Raw genomic sequence first — 14,824 nt, forward strand, 5'->3', positions numbered from 1 at the left:
GTCTGAGGAAAAGGAGAAAGACTATAGATTGTTTAAAATAAATATAAATTCTCAAATTTAACCTTATCATCTAACACCTTGTAAAGTAATTTTAGACCAATAAACTAATCATCTAGCAAATAAACCAAAAATAATTTTGGGTGTATAATAGAAGTGTTTCTGTGTGTGCATTTTAGCAAGGATGTTTTCTCTTTCAGAAATGAGCCACTGGTTGGAAGAAGGTAATCATTCTCCTATCTGCTAAGGGGTACAGTGGATGCAGCCTTCTTTAGCTCCTCCTGGTTTGAATAACATGATATATTTCACTGCACATCCTATCACAAGACCCTGGGCATTTTGCTATTGTGTGACTCAGTATGGTACTTTCTTGTTGGTTGATGGGGGGGGAAAAAAAGCAAAATAAAACCTATCCTCATGTTTTTTCCTTGAAAAATAAATGGGACACCGCAGCTATGAGACACCAGTTGCTGCTGTTGACATCGGATCAGGTATTTGTGAAGATTTCTAATTCCAAGCTTGCATATGTGATTACGTATATTTTTTATTTGCCTTATGATAATTTTCTTATTTAAGATTAACTTTTTCTGTCTCCCTGTGTTATCAACTCACTCCACTTTTTACAGATTAGTAATGCGTATCTGTATATTAATAGTATTTTTACATCAGAGGCTAGGTTAACACATGGACTTCTGTTTCAAGTGCAGTCTTACTGTTATTAAAAACGAGATTCACTTAATAAATTATAAAATGTTTAATATAAACAAAAAGACAATTAGGAGACAATCGAAATAAAGCAAAGGGTTAAAATGGCCGGGTGCCCTGGCGGGTTGCCAGGTACACACCTGGTATCTTGGGAACACTCTTTTTATCCCCTCCTGCTGTGAAGGTTTAATGCATATTCAAAGCATGTCCCCTCCCTGGTTCCGCCTTCTTAGAACATGCTTTTGCACAGTTTTATTTTCTGCTGGTCAGCATTTTTTTTGCTGGTCATCATTATTCTAGCTGGTCAGCATTATTTTGGAGTTTGGTTTCCTTTCTTCTGCAAATGGTCAGTGTTGATAACAGTCCGGGCCCCTCATCCTTCCTTTGAGGGCAGCTGGGCTTCACATCTTCTGCTGATAACAGTTTGGGCTCTATTGTTCTCCTGATAAGCAGCTTGGGCCCCACTGTCTTTGCCCTCGGTGGTTTCCTTGCTTTGTACCTAGGAGATTCTTTTAAGCTTAAAACTTGTTAGCAAGAAAAAAGTACATACATAGCCAAAAAGTATTTAACATATAATATTCATCTTAATACCTGCGAAAGCCAATATCACAATATAGATTTAGAACACTGTCATTTCAGCATGATTTCTGGTGGAGCTAATAAAAAATGACCACTGTAAAACAGGTGTTATAAATGAAATTTGCCAAATTTTATCAATAAGGATTTTATTGAAAAATTTGCAAAATCGAATTTTGGAAACAACCACAATCACGGTCAGCGTCGAGCCCGGGGTCAGCGCTGGTTGAACTCTGAACCAGTCTGTGCTGCACTGGCTCCCCCAAGTTCACAAACTGTCTTTTGGAGAGCTGAGTTTTATACAGTTTTTCAGCTTGAGCCTATGCAGCTTCAGTTTCTTTCTTTTTCTTGTGTTGTTACACATTCATATTTCTTCTGTTGGTTTGTTAATGAAGTTTCTGAGAAGGGAGGGAGAGTCTGAGTAGATTTACAGGAACTGGGTATTGAGTTGCAAGGTCCTGGAGAATCAGATCAGGTCGGTATCAGGCGTTAATCACTGGATCGTTAGTAGGCTCACCTTGCTTGGGTGGACTCACCTCTTCTTGTGTTATCATAATTGCTGGGTCGTTCTCTTGCAAATTCCTGTTTTTCCAGCATCTGCTTTTGCAATCTCAAGTTGTTTGTGTTTCATACACAAAACGTGCTTTTATACTTGATATTATATATGTGTACAATAAAATGTAAATTATACCAGCATATATTACACAGGTATCTCTGTTTCCAGGCATAAAAACTTACACCTTAGAAAACAATCCCATGGTTGCAACTCTCCACTGCTTACACAGTAGCATCGTACCTCAATTTCTGGAAGTAAATGTACCTTAATTTAATAAGTATTTAGTAATTAGTAATTTATAAGTATTTCAGCAATAAACACATTAGAATTTTTTTGTTGCATGTTTAAAATAGAAACCACAAATCCTAAAAGGAAGTTTCACAGTTTTGTGGCAGTAAAGCTGGCTTGGTCTGGACAAAGTAAAACTGACCATAACACAAATCCAATTCAGCTAGCCTAGTTCATGCCTGAAAATGTCCCTGGATAAGTTACAGGGGATGGTCAGCCAGCCCCATCCAAGATGAGAAGTAAGCACATCACTGGGCAGGAACCTGGGCAAGGAGAGAGATCTCAGCCAATGGCTGTACAGCCCGGGAGATTTGAATTGGGTATTTAAATGAGTTCTTAATAGTAAACGAGGCTGTTTGTCTTGTGAGCACCTGAAGCATGAGTTATGGATTTTTGTCTCCCTGCCCACGACTGGCATGTTACAAGAAAGTCTTAAAAACGAGATTCACTTAATAAATTATAAAAAGAATTTAATATAAATAAAAAGACAATTAGAAGACAAAAGAAATAAAGCAAAGGGTTAAAACGGCCAGGTGCCCTGGTGAGTTGCCAGGAACACACCTGGTATCTCAGGAACACTCTTTTTATCCCCCCCTGCTGTGAGGGGTTAATACATATTCAAAGCGTGTCCCCTCCCTGGTTCTGCCTTCTTAGATCATGCTTTTGCACAACTTATTTTTCTGCTGGTCAGCACTATTTTTGCTGGTCATCATTTTTCTTGCTGATGAGCATTATTTTGGAGTTTGGTTTCCTTTCTCCTGCAAATGGTCATTGTTGATAACAGTCCAGCCCCCCGTCATCCTTCCTCTGAGGGTATCTGGGCTTCATATCTTTCGCTGATAACAGTTTGGGCTCTATTGTTCTCCTGATAACAGCTTGGGCCCCACTGTCCTTGCCCTCTGGGGTTTCCTTGCCTTGTACCTAGGAAATTCTTTTAAGCTTAAGACTTGTTAGTAAGAAAAAAGTACATACATAGCCAAAAAGTATTTAACATATAAGATTCATCTGCGAAAGCCAATATCACAATACAAATTTATAACAAAAGGAAATGGTAATGTCAGCTAAAATAATAAAAGAGAATCAAGCTAAAATACAAAAATAAAAGTCTGTTTTTCACATATGAGTAGTTTCAATTTGCGCCTGACTTTCTAAAATAATGTCTAAAGCATCTAAAAATATTTTGCAATTAATTGGGTTTTTTTGCCTTAAAATAATTGGCAAAACATATGGGATAATGAGTATAATATTTTTATTTCTTTCCTGGTATTTTAATTTTTTTTTTTTTTTTTAATGGAAATGGAAAGGACAGGCTATAACAACTCTGTTTCTATGTATTCTTTATTTTTCTTCTCTCTAAATAGCCATCCTTAAGGTCTTCTGTACAATAACCGATGCTATTAAATAATGTGCAATGGAACAAAAAAATTGAAGGAGTAATGCGGTTTGCCCTGGGAGGTGATAGGTGCTCCATCCCTGGAAACAGGGAGGAGGTTAGCTGGGATGGGGTTTTGGGCAATCTTTCTACCTGAAGATATTCCTGCTCATTCCAGTGGTGTTGGACTAAGTGGCCTTTAAGAAGTCCCTTTCAGCCCAAACCATTCTGTAATTCCATGAAAAATCACAGCTGTTACATTGTCACTGTTTCTTTTAAGCTTCTAGGCTGCAATTTGATCCTGTGATAAATATAACATTGGATAAAAATTCGTGGAAGAGAATAAAGAATTATATGTTATATTTATAATACTGTAAAGATACAAAATGTAAAATAATCCAGAGATTCCTTCCCAAGTCGGGCAGTAACGATTGACAGCGACGCTTATCAGCACAAAATAAAGAGCAGGACACAAGCAATCAAACCGGACAATGAGAGCCCAGTGGAGATATCCATCTCCTCCGCACCCAAACTGGCCACTCCACCCCTGTAGATGCAATCAGAAAACACTCAGAGCCATTCGCATGTGAAAGGACTCTGCTCCGTCGAGATATCCATCTGCTGCCACACCCAAACCGGACACTCCATTCTGGGAGATGCAATCAGAAGACACTCGGAGCCATTCGCATGTAAAAGGACTCTGCTCCATCGACCATTGACTCAGCTCAACGGATCCGGGAAGTCTATTCACCCACACATCTAGACTCTTTGTTGGACTGTGCCCATCCCGAGTTTGGCCTCAGGATACAAAAATCCTTATAAAAACCCCGAATCGCAGTCCCTCCGTGTGGATTTGGGAACTTGGTACCTCTGGGTACAGACCCCTGTCCACCCAGCGCTGCGCTGACCTATTTATTGTGTTTCTTTTCTCTCGTTGCTGGTGCTTGAAATTATTTTATAATAAATCGCTTTTATATTAACCCTGTTTTGCCATTGCATTTATAACAATCCTCATCAAGCTATTCTCAAGATGTTTCATCCACATTATGCAAGCATAATTTAACCAGTAAATGCTACACTGAATTTACCATGTCTGGATAGCACTCCTGTTATGGAGTTCAAGCTGGAGATCATAAGGAAGTGTGGATTTTAGACACAGATTGGGGTGTAGACAGTGCTAAGCTAAACCAAGAGGACCATGGGAGCTGTACAACTTAGAAATTTGTCCTTCTGCTGTATTCTTCTTATGGTATCAAGTACTGTTTACTTCCTAAATACCAGTGGGGAAGGGGGATGGGGGTGGGTAGGTGCCATTTCCTCTGAAAAACAGAGGGGACTGGTGTTTTAATTTCCCATGAAGGTCACATAGGTTTCATCAATCTTGTTTTCCAGTGTGTTGCATTACCTCAGGCAACTCGATTGGTTTTACAGAGTCAATGGCAGCAGAGTGACACTTTCTCAGGTGTTGTTGGTTGCTGTTCCCATACACCACGGACACATGCATATCTCCTGATAGCTTTTCCTCAAGTACACACCTCCTGCTTCCTCTAGGGTGCCATCCAGTCCCTTTGTAATGGCTCCTCATCTGTATATATTTTTACAAATAAAACATCCTCATATGCATTGCCCTTTACATTTTTCAGTTTCTGAACACCTCCTAGTAAACATAAATACAAAATATTAGCATTCAAAATCATGTAACTAATATCACAACTGCATTGAGACTGATTGCATAGGAACATTTGCTGGTCAGAATTTGCATCAGTAAGCAGAGTATTGAACATGGAATTTTGTTGGGGGTTGTGTGTCCATCCTTTTGCTCCTTCTCACCTATGGAGTTTTTTGCCTGTTAATTGCTGGGAAAACCTCATGGTACTTGTTGGGTGCTTGAGAAACACAAAGAGTTTGGTTGAGGCCAAGGGGGAAGGGGAGGGGGGGAAGCTGGGGGCTGGCTGGTTTATTGAGCTAAAGAGTAAGAGACTCTCTCGGAGCTGTTGCTGTGGAGAGAAGGGAATTCACCATCACCCGGATGGAGCTGCTGCTGCTTCTTCATCTGTGGGCCTCGCACAGTGCCAGTGCCAGCCACCACCACAGAGCTGCTGATCCACCTCATCCACCAGCCCAGGATCTCAGCTCATCCCTGCTGATCCAGCCGACTGTTCCTCAGAGCCCTGCAGGAGCACCGGGACTGCCCGCCCGAGGGGGTTTGTGAAAACAAAGCCTCTCCTCCATCCCGTCTCAGCCGAGAAAGCTGTCATGGGGCCCCTGTTTCTGTTTTCTTGCTAATGCTGTAGTTATTGTTGTTTGTTTGCCTTGTTATAAATACTAGTAAAGAACTGTTATTCCTATCCCCAGATCCCTGCCTGAGAACCCCTTGATTTCAAATTTATAGTAATTCAGAGGGAGGGGGGTCATTCCAATGGAGGCTCCTGCCCTCCCTAACAAACACCTGTCTTCCAAACATAGACAAATTTCTTGTCATAAAATCTTTATACTGGACATTTTGTAAATAACAATATGCAGTGTGTTATAAATGCAAAGGCAATTTTGGGATAAAATCAAAAAGAGAAATTTATTAATAAACAACAAAGAACAACAATGGGAAAAAACTACAATAAAAATGGTCAGCACAGCGCTGGGTGGACAGGGTCTACACCGGAGGTGCAGGGTTCCCAAATCCACCTCTGAGTGTTCTCAGGCTTGGGGTTTTATAGGGATTTTAAGTCCTCAGGCTAAAATTCCAAGCAGGCTCCATTCACCAAGTGTTCTTGATTGTCCAGTGAATGGATTTCCTGGCATGGAAAAATAGACCTAACCAGTGTCCGGACAGAGTCTCCTCATATGTAAAGAGACTCTGTATGTATTTCAATTTGGGTTATCAAGGCGAAAGTGGTGTGATACGGGATTGGTGCCGATGGGTATCTCGGCAGAGTCTTTCCTTTTGTTTCCGTTGATTGCATCTCCAACACTGGTTTGACAGGTGGGGCGTTCAGGTCTAGCGACGGATACTTTTTCTGAGGCTTGTCTTTTGTCGACCTTGATTGTTTCCCAACAGATCTGCAGGGACGTTGGTCAGGTCCGGTCCGAGCTAGTTCTTTTGTTTTCCTGATGGCCCTCGTCCTGTCTATTTTCCGAGCTAATGTTCGTTATCTGGGTGTTGGCTGCAATCCGTTGCCTTTGGAGGAAACTCCCGGCCAGACTTGGAGAAAGGGTTTTTGTACATTTTTGGATTTTATATTATTTCAACATACACATATCTTATTTATACCTTTACGAATTTTTATTTACAGATTAATTTATTACACAGTGTTACTGCAATCTAAGGAATTTGTTTCCCTCTTTGTGGTGCCAAACAAGTACAGAGGAGAAACTTTTGTTTATTAAGAAAATATAAATGAAAAAAACCCAAAAAACCACAAAGTGAAAGTGGACTGAAGCCATCTGGTTTAGTTAGTCCAGTCTGTTCTGTTTTTTTTACTACAGTCTCCCTCTTCCAAAGAAAAGGCATTGAGAAGGAGTTGTAGGGAATGTATTCAGACCTGTTTGCTTTACACACCTGCTTTGCAACACTGGGTGCTCAGGATCACTCTCTTGACTAAAGGAGTGTGGAGAGATAAGTAGCCAAGGGAGTGAACACCAGTGTCTCAGTCCTGATGCTTCCTCTTGTTCATGTGTCTTTCAGTCTGCTTCTTTCTCTGCAACCAGTCACCTCTGTGGATTGGTGTGGAGGGCTGTGGAAGGAACAAGGCCACAGCTCTGCCAAATGAATGCTTCCTCCTGCACGTACATGCACAGCAGCTGAACCACTCTAAGAGCCACGTTTTTGATGCAGGCAGCCTGAGTGCACTCACTTGGGGCAAGAGGCACTTTTCCCTACTGTTTGTTCAGTGTCAGAAAGTCACTGTTTGTGTCAGAGTATTAGTGAAAATCTGTCCCTTGTGGTGAATCCTTTCCCAAAGGAAGTATAGGGATTGTTGGTTTCTTTTGGTATATCCTCCTAGTGGAGTTGATGAGAAAAACCAGAAGTCAGAATGTTATTTTCAATGGGAAAACAATAGGAGGGAGGTTGGGTAAATGAAAAGGAGGAAGGATGGACTGAGGAAAGGGAAAACACAACACAGGGAAGAGGAGAAAGAAATAAAAGTAAGGAAACACCAAGGGAGCATTTAACTGTCTTGTATTTATCATTCTCTGCATATTGGCACAATCACTGTATTTCACTTCTGTCATTGCTATTTTACAGCTTCCAAAAATATAATATTGAACTCAGCTATTCTACATGAGTAAAGTAAAATAGGAAACAAACAGAGTTGCATTATGAGGGAAATAATTTTATTCAGCTTCACTGCTTTAATTTATGCCTTTTGAGCTATGTCCATCCAGAGCTTTGCCTCAACAGAGACTTTCAAGGTGGTGAAAAAAGGGAATGTTACTGCCCTCCATAGTCCATAAATCATAGATCTCTTTCCTTTGATGGGATGTTGAGATACATTTTAGAAATAATGCTCAATATATTATTTTTTCTATATACTTCAGAATTCTAAAGGTTAAACTTTATATGGCAACCATTGTCATAATTTTGTTCACTTGTCTAATCCAGCCTCAGGTATTCCTGTAGTTTCAAATCGGACCTGAACAGTTAAGAAAAACTTGAGAAAAAAGCATTCAAGTTTAATTTACTTCTAGAGTCACTGCGGAAAAAAAAAATAATTTGTCTATATTTTCAAGGTTAAAAAATGTAATGCATAAGTGGCTTACAGCAATATTTTACCCACAGTGTTTAGCTGGGTTGATTTGTCAGAGACACAACTGGAAATGTTAAATGGAAAAATAATAAGGTCAAGAATGAAGCTGTTTTATTTGTAGCATGAGGGCATTTGAAATTTTTGAAATTTAGTAAAACATGTTTCTAAACAGAAATGGCATTTATTAATAGCCCAAAGGATTTTGGCCAGTATCTCATTGTGTTTTATAGACATCTGGAGTGGTCACAGCCAAAGAAAAGCCTCAGCTGAGGAACCCTGAGGTTGTTTACTTGCAACATTAGCAGAGCCTTGGTCAGAGAGACAGTTCTTTGTAAGAACATCCCCATTAGAGACATATTTCAGTGTGTTGCTGTGGATTTATAAACTCATAGCTGGAGTGGCTGGAGGGGTCATTGTGATCATCTGTTCTGGACCTCTTTGGGGCTTATTTCTGTTTTATGCTGAGTGTTTATCATAGAACACATGAATGGTCTTGGGAGGAAAAGGTACCGGTACAAATCACTGGGCTTTGGAGAATACATCTGTGTGATGTGCAGCACAAACACAAGCCCTTTCCAGCTGTTTGACAGTGTCCTGCCACTATGAGTCCTGCAAAGCTACACTGATGTGCAATTAACTTAAAAATGCACCAAAACTCATTCTATAAAAACAAGTATTTACCTGTTTGTCTTGTTTTTTCCACATCTTTTTCTCCAAGGCCCTTATTTTTTGGAGTCCTGTCTACTAATCACTCATTCTAATCCACATTATGGTTTTTGCTTTGGATAAAATTATTTTTCCCCACAGGCTAATATTGATTGACAGCTTTCTCATCTTCAAATACTCCAAGAGCATGTACAGTCACATGCTGTGCTGTAAATACGTCCTGCACAAAATGTTAATTTACGTTATTGCTTTACCAAATATTTCTTTGCTCTGTGAAAGTGACTTAAGCAAAATTCATGATATTGAGTATTAAATTAATATAATTATTAAATCTATCAGCACACTTTGGAATTTACTGCATTTTTAGAGATATCTGTCTTTGAAAAGTGAAAATGCTATCGCTGTATTAAAACACTCAGTGTTTCAAGACTGGCTGCAAAAGCATGAATTATGTGTCATATCTTCCCTGTGCCAGATTAGAAAATAATGTTTTTCATCTTATTTGAGTGATTATAACTGGAGAACTAAATGAATGCACAATTCTACTTTTAATTTTGTTTTAAAAACTCAGGCATTAATTTTTGAAGCTGAAAGAAGTATATAGAGGTATTTCTCCCCATTTACTATTCCAAATTCAAACAGTTGAGACCTACAGGACTTCCTGAGCCTTTTAACTACAGGTCAGACTTTTTCTTCTGTGAATTTATCCAGCTGATCTTTATGCATTTATGATTTTGATATTCAGAACATATTTTATTAAGAAATCATACAGTTTAACATTTGTGTACGCAAATTTACCTCATATTTGTTTTTTTAAATGCTTTGAGGAGTAATACAGTTTGATACTCCCTCACAAGATTTTAGGAAAAGAAAAACTGTCACAGAAATGTTAAAAGGCATGTCTTTTATTTATTTTTTTGCCAAAGCAGTGTCCAGCTTTTAAATAAAGTATACTGAGTGAGCTGCTTGGGTAATAGATTGAAGACTGCTTTGAGCATATTATAGTGAGAGTATTTCCTGTATATATGACATGTCTCATAATCATTCCTCAATCTCTGCTTTTTCTCCTCTTGAGAAGATTAAATTGAAAATTTCTAAATGGCTTATCAGTGTTTTGTGAGAGAAATGTGGTCAGATGTGGCTGTCAAAAATTCCATAGAGGACCATTACTTTAGGGTAATCTTCATAAGGCCCTATTGATTTCAACTCCTTACACACTTAAAACATTTAAAAATACTTACATTTAAACATCCTTTACCCTTCATTTCCTCTTCTGGAAGATGTTTTCCTACTACCTCGTTATCAGACTTTTTATATATGAAAAATTACATCAGGATACTTCTAATTTTAAATGGAATAGTGAAAATAGCTGTTGAATATTTCTACTTTAATACATATATATTTCAGCTATGATTTTCTACTGTACTGTAGAAATGTGTCATTACTACAGTGGATATTTTTTGTTTTTCAAAGCATTAAAAAGAGTCTGATTAATAATTTTAATCTTGTGACATACTTCCCAGTTTTCTTGTGTATTGGAATGTTAAAACATAATTGTTTTTATGTTATCTCTTTTAGCTGCTAGTTTGATGCACCACTGCTTCCCTTTCAGATTAAATTCTCATAGGAACATGTTCCTTGAATTGACATGTACTTTGGGAGGTGGGAAAGGAAATAATGTGTTGCTGTAATTGTTTTGATATTCATTAAAGTCAGTGGTATATTTTTTATGTGACTGGCTTTTTGGTTTTGAATTCTCACAGTTGACAGTATCATGTTATACTGCTATCTAATACAAATTTCTTTAATGTAAGACACATAGTTATGTTTCGTTCTTTTTGTTCTACTTTTATACATTATTTCTGCTATCAGTTTATTGTAGTTTGACACAGTTCACTAACTGCCATAGTTCTCAAAAAAAAAAGGTTGCTGACACAGAAATAAAAAGAACTTGGTTTATCCTTTTATAATTATATCACATAATTTCCTAAAGTGGTAGCACTTATTTTGCTAGGGCAGAAGTCAAGAAAGGATTTTAAATGCAAAAAAATTACAGAGGGAATGTAGGTCACATGTCAAAACAACTGCTTGTTTCCATGTCCTTCCTTACACCTGAATCTGCAAAGGAGGAAAAACATATTGTCCGCTCTGAAAACACCAGTTTAAAAACTGAAATGAAAACAGACAGAAACCAATGTTTTTCAACTTTTCTGTAATTATTGTAATATGGATGTCATACTATTAGCAACGTTTGTTGGTAGGCTCAAAATTTGGAACAGCAGCACTATGTGCCTGCCATGTCTCTGTGTCTCTGAAAATTGTGGCCCATACATATTCTTTTAACTAAGAAATCAATAAAACTGTCTTGACTATATTACTAGTTTTACAGAAAAAAATGGGGGGATGCCTTCAACCTATAAATTGATATAAATTTCACAACCCACAGTCTGAGGCTCTCTTAATATTTCTACAGATCCATCTTCTCCTAAATCTAGTTAGTGCTATTAATTGCTAGTCTTTATTTTGCAATGTGATCATACCTGGAAATCCCATACTAAGGATAAACTTTGGATTTATTGTGCTGTGTGTGGATGACAGCCATGTGGTGAAACTCTTACCAAAAATGAGTAAAAATAAAACTCCGCAATACCAATGTAGCATTAAAAAGCAGGCATTCTTTATTTGGCTTGGTGCATGAGCGGGTATCTCCTCTAGAAGTTGTGCATACTCATTACAGAAAAATCTCCTGTTCATATACTATATTTTACATATGTATCCATTGATTTTTCTGGAATTGTATGAAACATATGTATGATAAACATTTCCCCCAAATCATTAACATGTGGTTTTTTCCCTCTCCTAATGTTCTTCTGTCCTGGGAATCTCTCTGGTGGTCACCAACCCCAAAGTCACACCTGACCACCTGGTGAACTGGCAAAAGTTGGCACAACTGAGATGGTTGCTTTCTTGCTCTCCTTCCAACAAAATGAGCATTCTGTGGTTCCACAGGTCAGTGGGTTTTGAAGAATAAGCGTTGTGTTAACTCACCAGGTGCAAATGATTTTTCATCTGGCAACAAAACTCTTCTAAGACAGGCATGTGATTATTCTAAATGAGGCTGAAACGAGACTATATGCATTATAAACTAGTCACTAGTCTTGCAAAATGAATGGCTATTCAATGGTTAATGTAATATAATTTCAGTAATGTTGCCCACTTTTTAAGCATAGTTCTATATGTTAATATTCTTCAGAGAACAAAAATATTTCTGTTGTTCACCTGACACTGTCATCAGCCTTTGACTTCTAAGCAGTTCTGAAGTAAGCAAGAAGGAACAAAGTAAGTAGCTTAACATTATAAATCTCATTTACCTTACGATAATGATGACATTTATTTCCAAAACAAAATTACTTAGCATACAGGGGCAAAGGGGATTACAGTTCTGCTGGGGTGTTAGCACTCAGCATAAATCACAAAATGTGATAACTAAAATGCATTTATATTTCTAGTTCCTGTCTATACAAATAGTGCTGATATCATGACATAGACAGCACTAAAATAGCAGACTCCCTGGGCTAAGGAACCAGGTTTAAATATGGGATATTTATCTTTGAAAAAGTAATAATTTTACTAATTTTAACTTAATACCCAGTTAAGTGTGTTACACTCCAGGTAAGGACAATAAATTCTTAAACATCAATCAGGTAGGCAGTCACTAAGTGATCACACATTGCCAAAAAAGGTTTTAATTTCTATGCAGAGGAGCCTCAGTACTATTTTTTACCTTAGAACATAGTGATAATATGAACAGCTGGGTAAAAAATATCATTCCCTTTCCATTAAACTTTGTATGATAGAGCTTATGCTTTTTTAGAGCTCTTCAGCTTCCTCAAGGAAAAGCATTTTTCTTCACTGTGAATGCAAAGGGATCCTTATTGCTTTTATAGAACCTATTTGATCCAAAAATATTACATGCATAAAAGGAAACTATTTAACTACAGAAAGATTTGGCATCTCTGAAAGAGCTTTCTGTACTTATGATCAGAAAACATACAGTATTCAGATAAAACAGGCTTCATCTTAAAAGGTCTGCTCCAAGTGCGTATTTTGAGTTTTGATGAGTTCAAAGCCTGCTGGGCTAGCTTTCTGAATTACAGGGAGATTAAAAGTTTCATCACAGGCTGATGATTCTGCTTCTCTGCTTCCACAGAGTTCAGAAAATCAGCAGAACTGTGGATGAAGTCCAGTCCAGCAGAGCCCCTCATCACTCAAAATGCAATGTTCAGCTGCTCAGCAAGACACTTCTCGCTGCATTGTTGCCACATTCCCAGATTTTTCAGGGTTGGAGTGCTACAGAATTAGATCCTTTCAGTGTGATTAGCTCTTTCATCAGTCTCAGCAATGACACAGGACATTTTGCTTAAACATTTCTAGGTAAAGGAAGCATGGATATTTACGTTTTGGTTGGATTGTGACAAAAATGTGGCCTATTTTTATTTCCTGCATAATACACCAATCCTAGCTTTAAAATAAGATATGTAAATCTAAGCAATTTTAAGCATAAAAAGATTGATCAATGTCATCAGTAAATTAAGGGTTTTTAATGTGTTTTATGATTCAGAAATGAGAAATGATATTGCCAGTGCTAGAAGCTATGAAAGCTTCATTTATATGTACCTGGTTGTATTTATTGGAAAAGAAAGTATGTTTTGAGAAAAATTTATAAAAGGAAAATGGCTTATTTTTAACTAAACATAGAATTGAAGGTAGAGGGGAACTAAATGGCTTTAAATACTCTAAAAATCTTTTCATTGCTAACCATTGGTGTGAATCAAAGACTGCAGGGTCAGACTGACAAGCAATGGAAACCTACCTTGGGAAGTCTGATGAGAAGCTCCATTTCTCCCTGCTCTGCAGACAGCTCACTTTCTCAACAGCCAGACCTTAAAACACCACTGCTCAAAGCATAACATTGAAAAGGAACCATAGTCACTCCCACAGTTTAGAAGCTGCAGCTGTCGGGTATTTGTGCCACTGGTAAAGGATCGGCAGATAACAGAAGGACCTTTCTTAAACAGTCTTAACCTGAGGGGCCCCTGGTTACAAGTCAGGATCCAGAGCAGCAGGTTTACAGAATGGTTGTTCAGTGGCATAAATAAATTAATAGACTAGAGTATCTTTTCTTGTCAATTGTACCTGTGACACCTGATGTGGCAATAGGAACCCTACACCAATGGAAAGCTGTGGGGAAGGAAGACAGGTTTAGAAAGAGGAGAGCCTAAATGCATCCCACTTTCATGACTGGTCTGCCATGTATGGTTTCTTGGGAAAGCTAAAACACAAGCCAGGAATTAATCAAATGTATGTATAATGCTTCTCATACTGTAGTATTTATAAAGTTTTTGGCAGACCTGAAGCTGTCCGTGAATTGTGGGAAGGTTCCATAATTAAGATGGAAAGATACAGTTCATTCTTTCATTATGTAATCTGGGAACTCTGGGTTTTTGTGGGTTGAACTAGATGCCATAAGTTATTAAGTTTTTTCTTTGATGTCATAATTGTTTTCTTGGTAGGAAGTGTAATAGTTCAGCAAAATTATTGCTGTGGATGGAAAGAACAAAATCATAACATTCTTATCTGCACCTCTTTAATGCTAGTAAGAAAGTTTAAACTTGTAATGACTTTCAATTTGCCATTGAGTATAATGGCAAAAATCATAATAAAAACTGATACCCCTTTCAAAGACGATCTTATAGGATTGGCTAGGCAAATGACTACTGACAAAACCGTGAAGGCATGCAAGTCTCCAAATGAGCCCTGGACACAGCTAGAAACAATGTCACCTGTTTATGGACTCATCGAGTCATAGGATGGCTTGGGTTGGAAGGGACTCCAAAGCTCATCCAATTCCATGGACAA

Source organism: Poecile atricapillus, chromosome Z (genome assembly GCF_030490865.1).
Source record: "Poecile atricapillus isolate bPoeAtr1 chromosome Z, bPoeAtr1.hap1, whole genome shotgun sequence".
NCBI lineage: Eukaryota > Metazoa > Chordata > Aves > Passeriformes > Paridae > Poecile > Poecile atricapillus.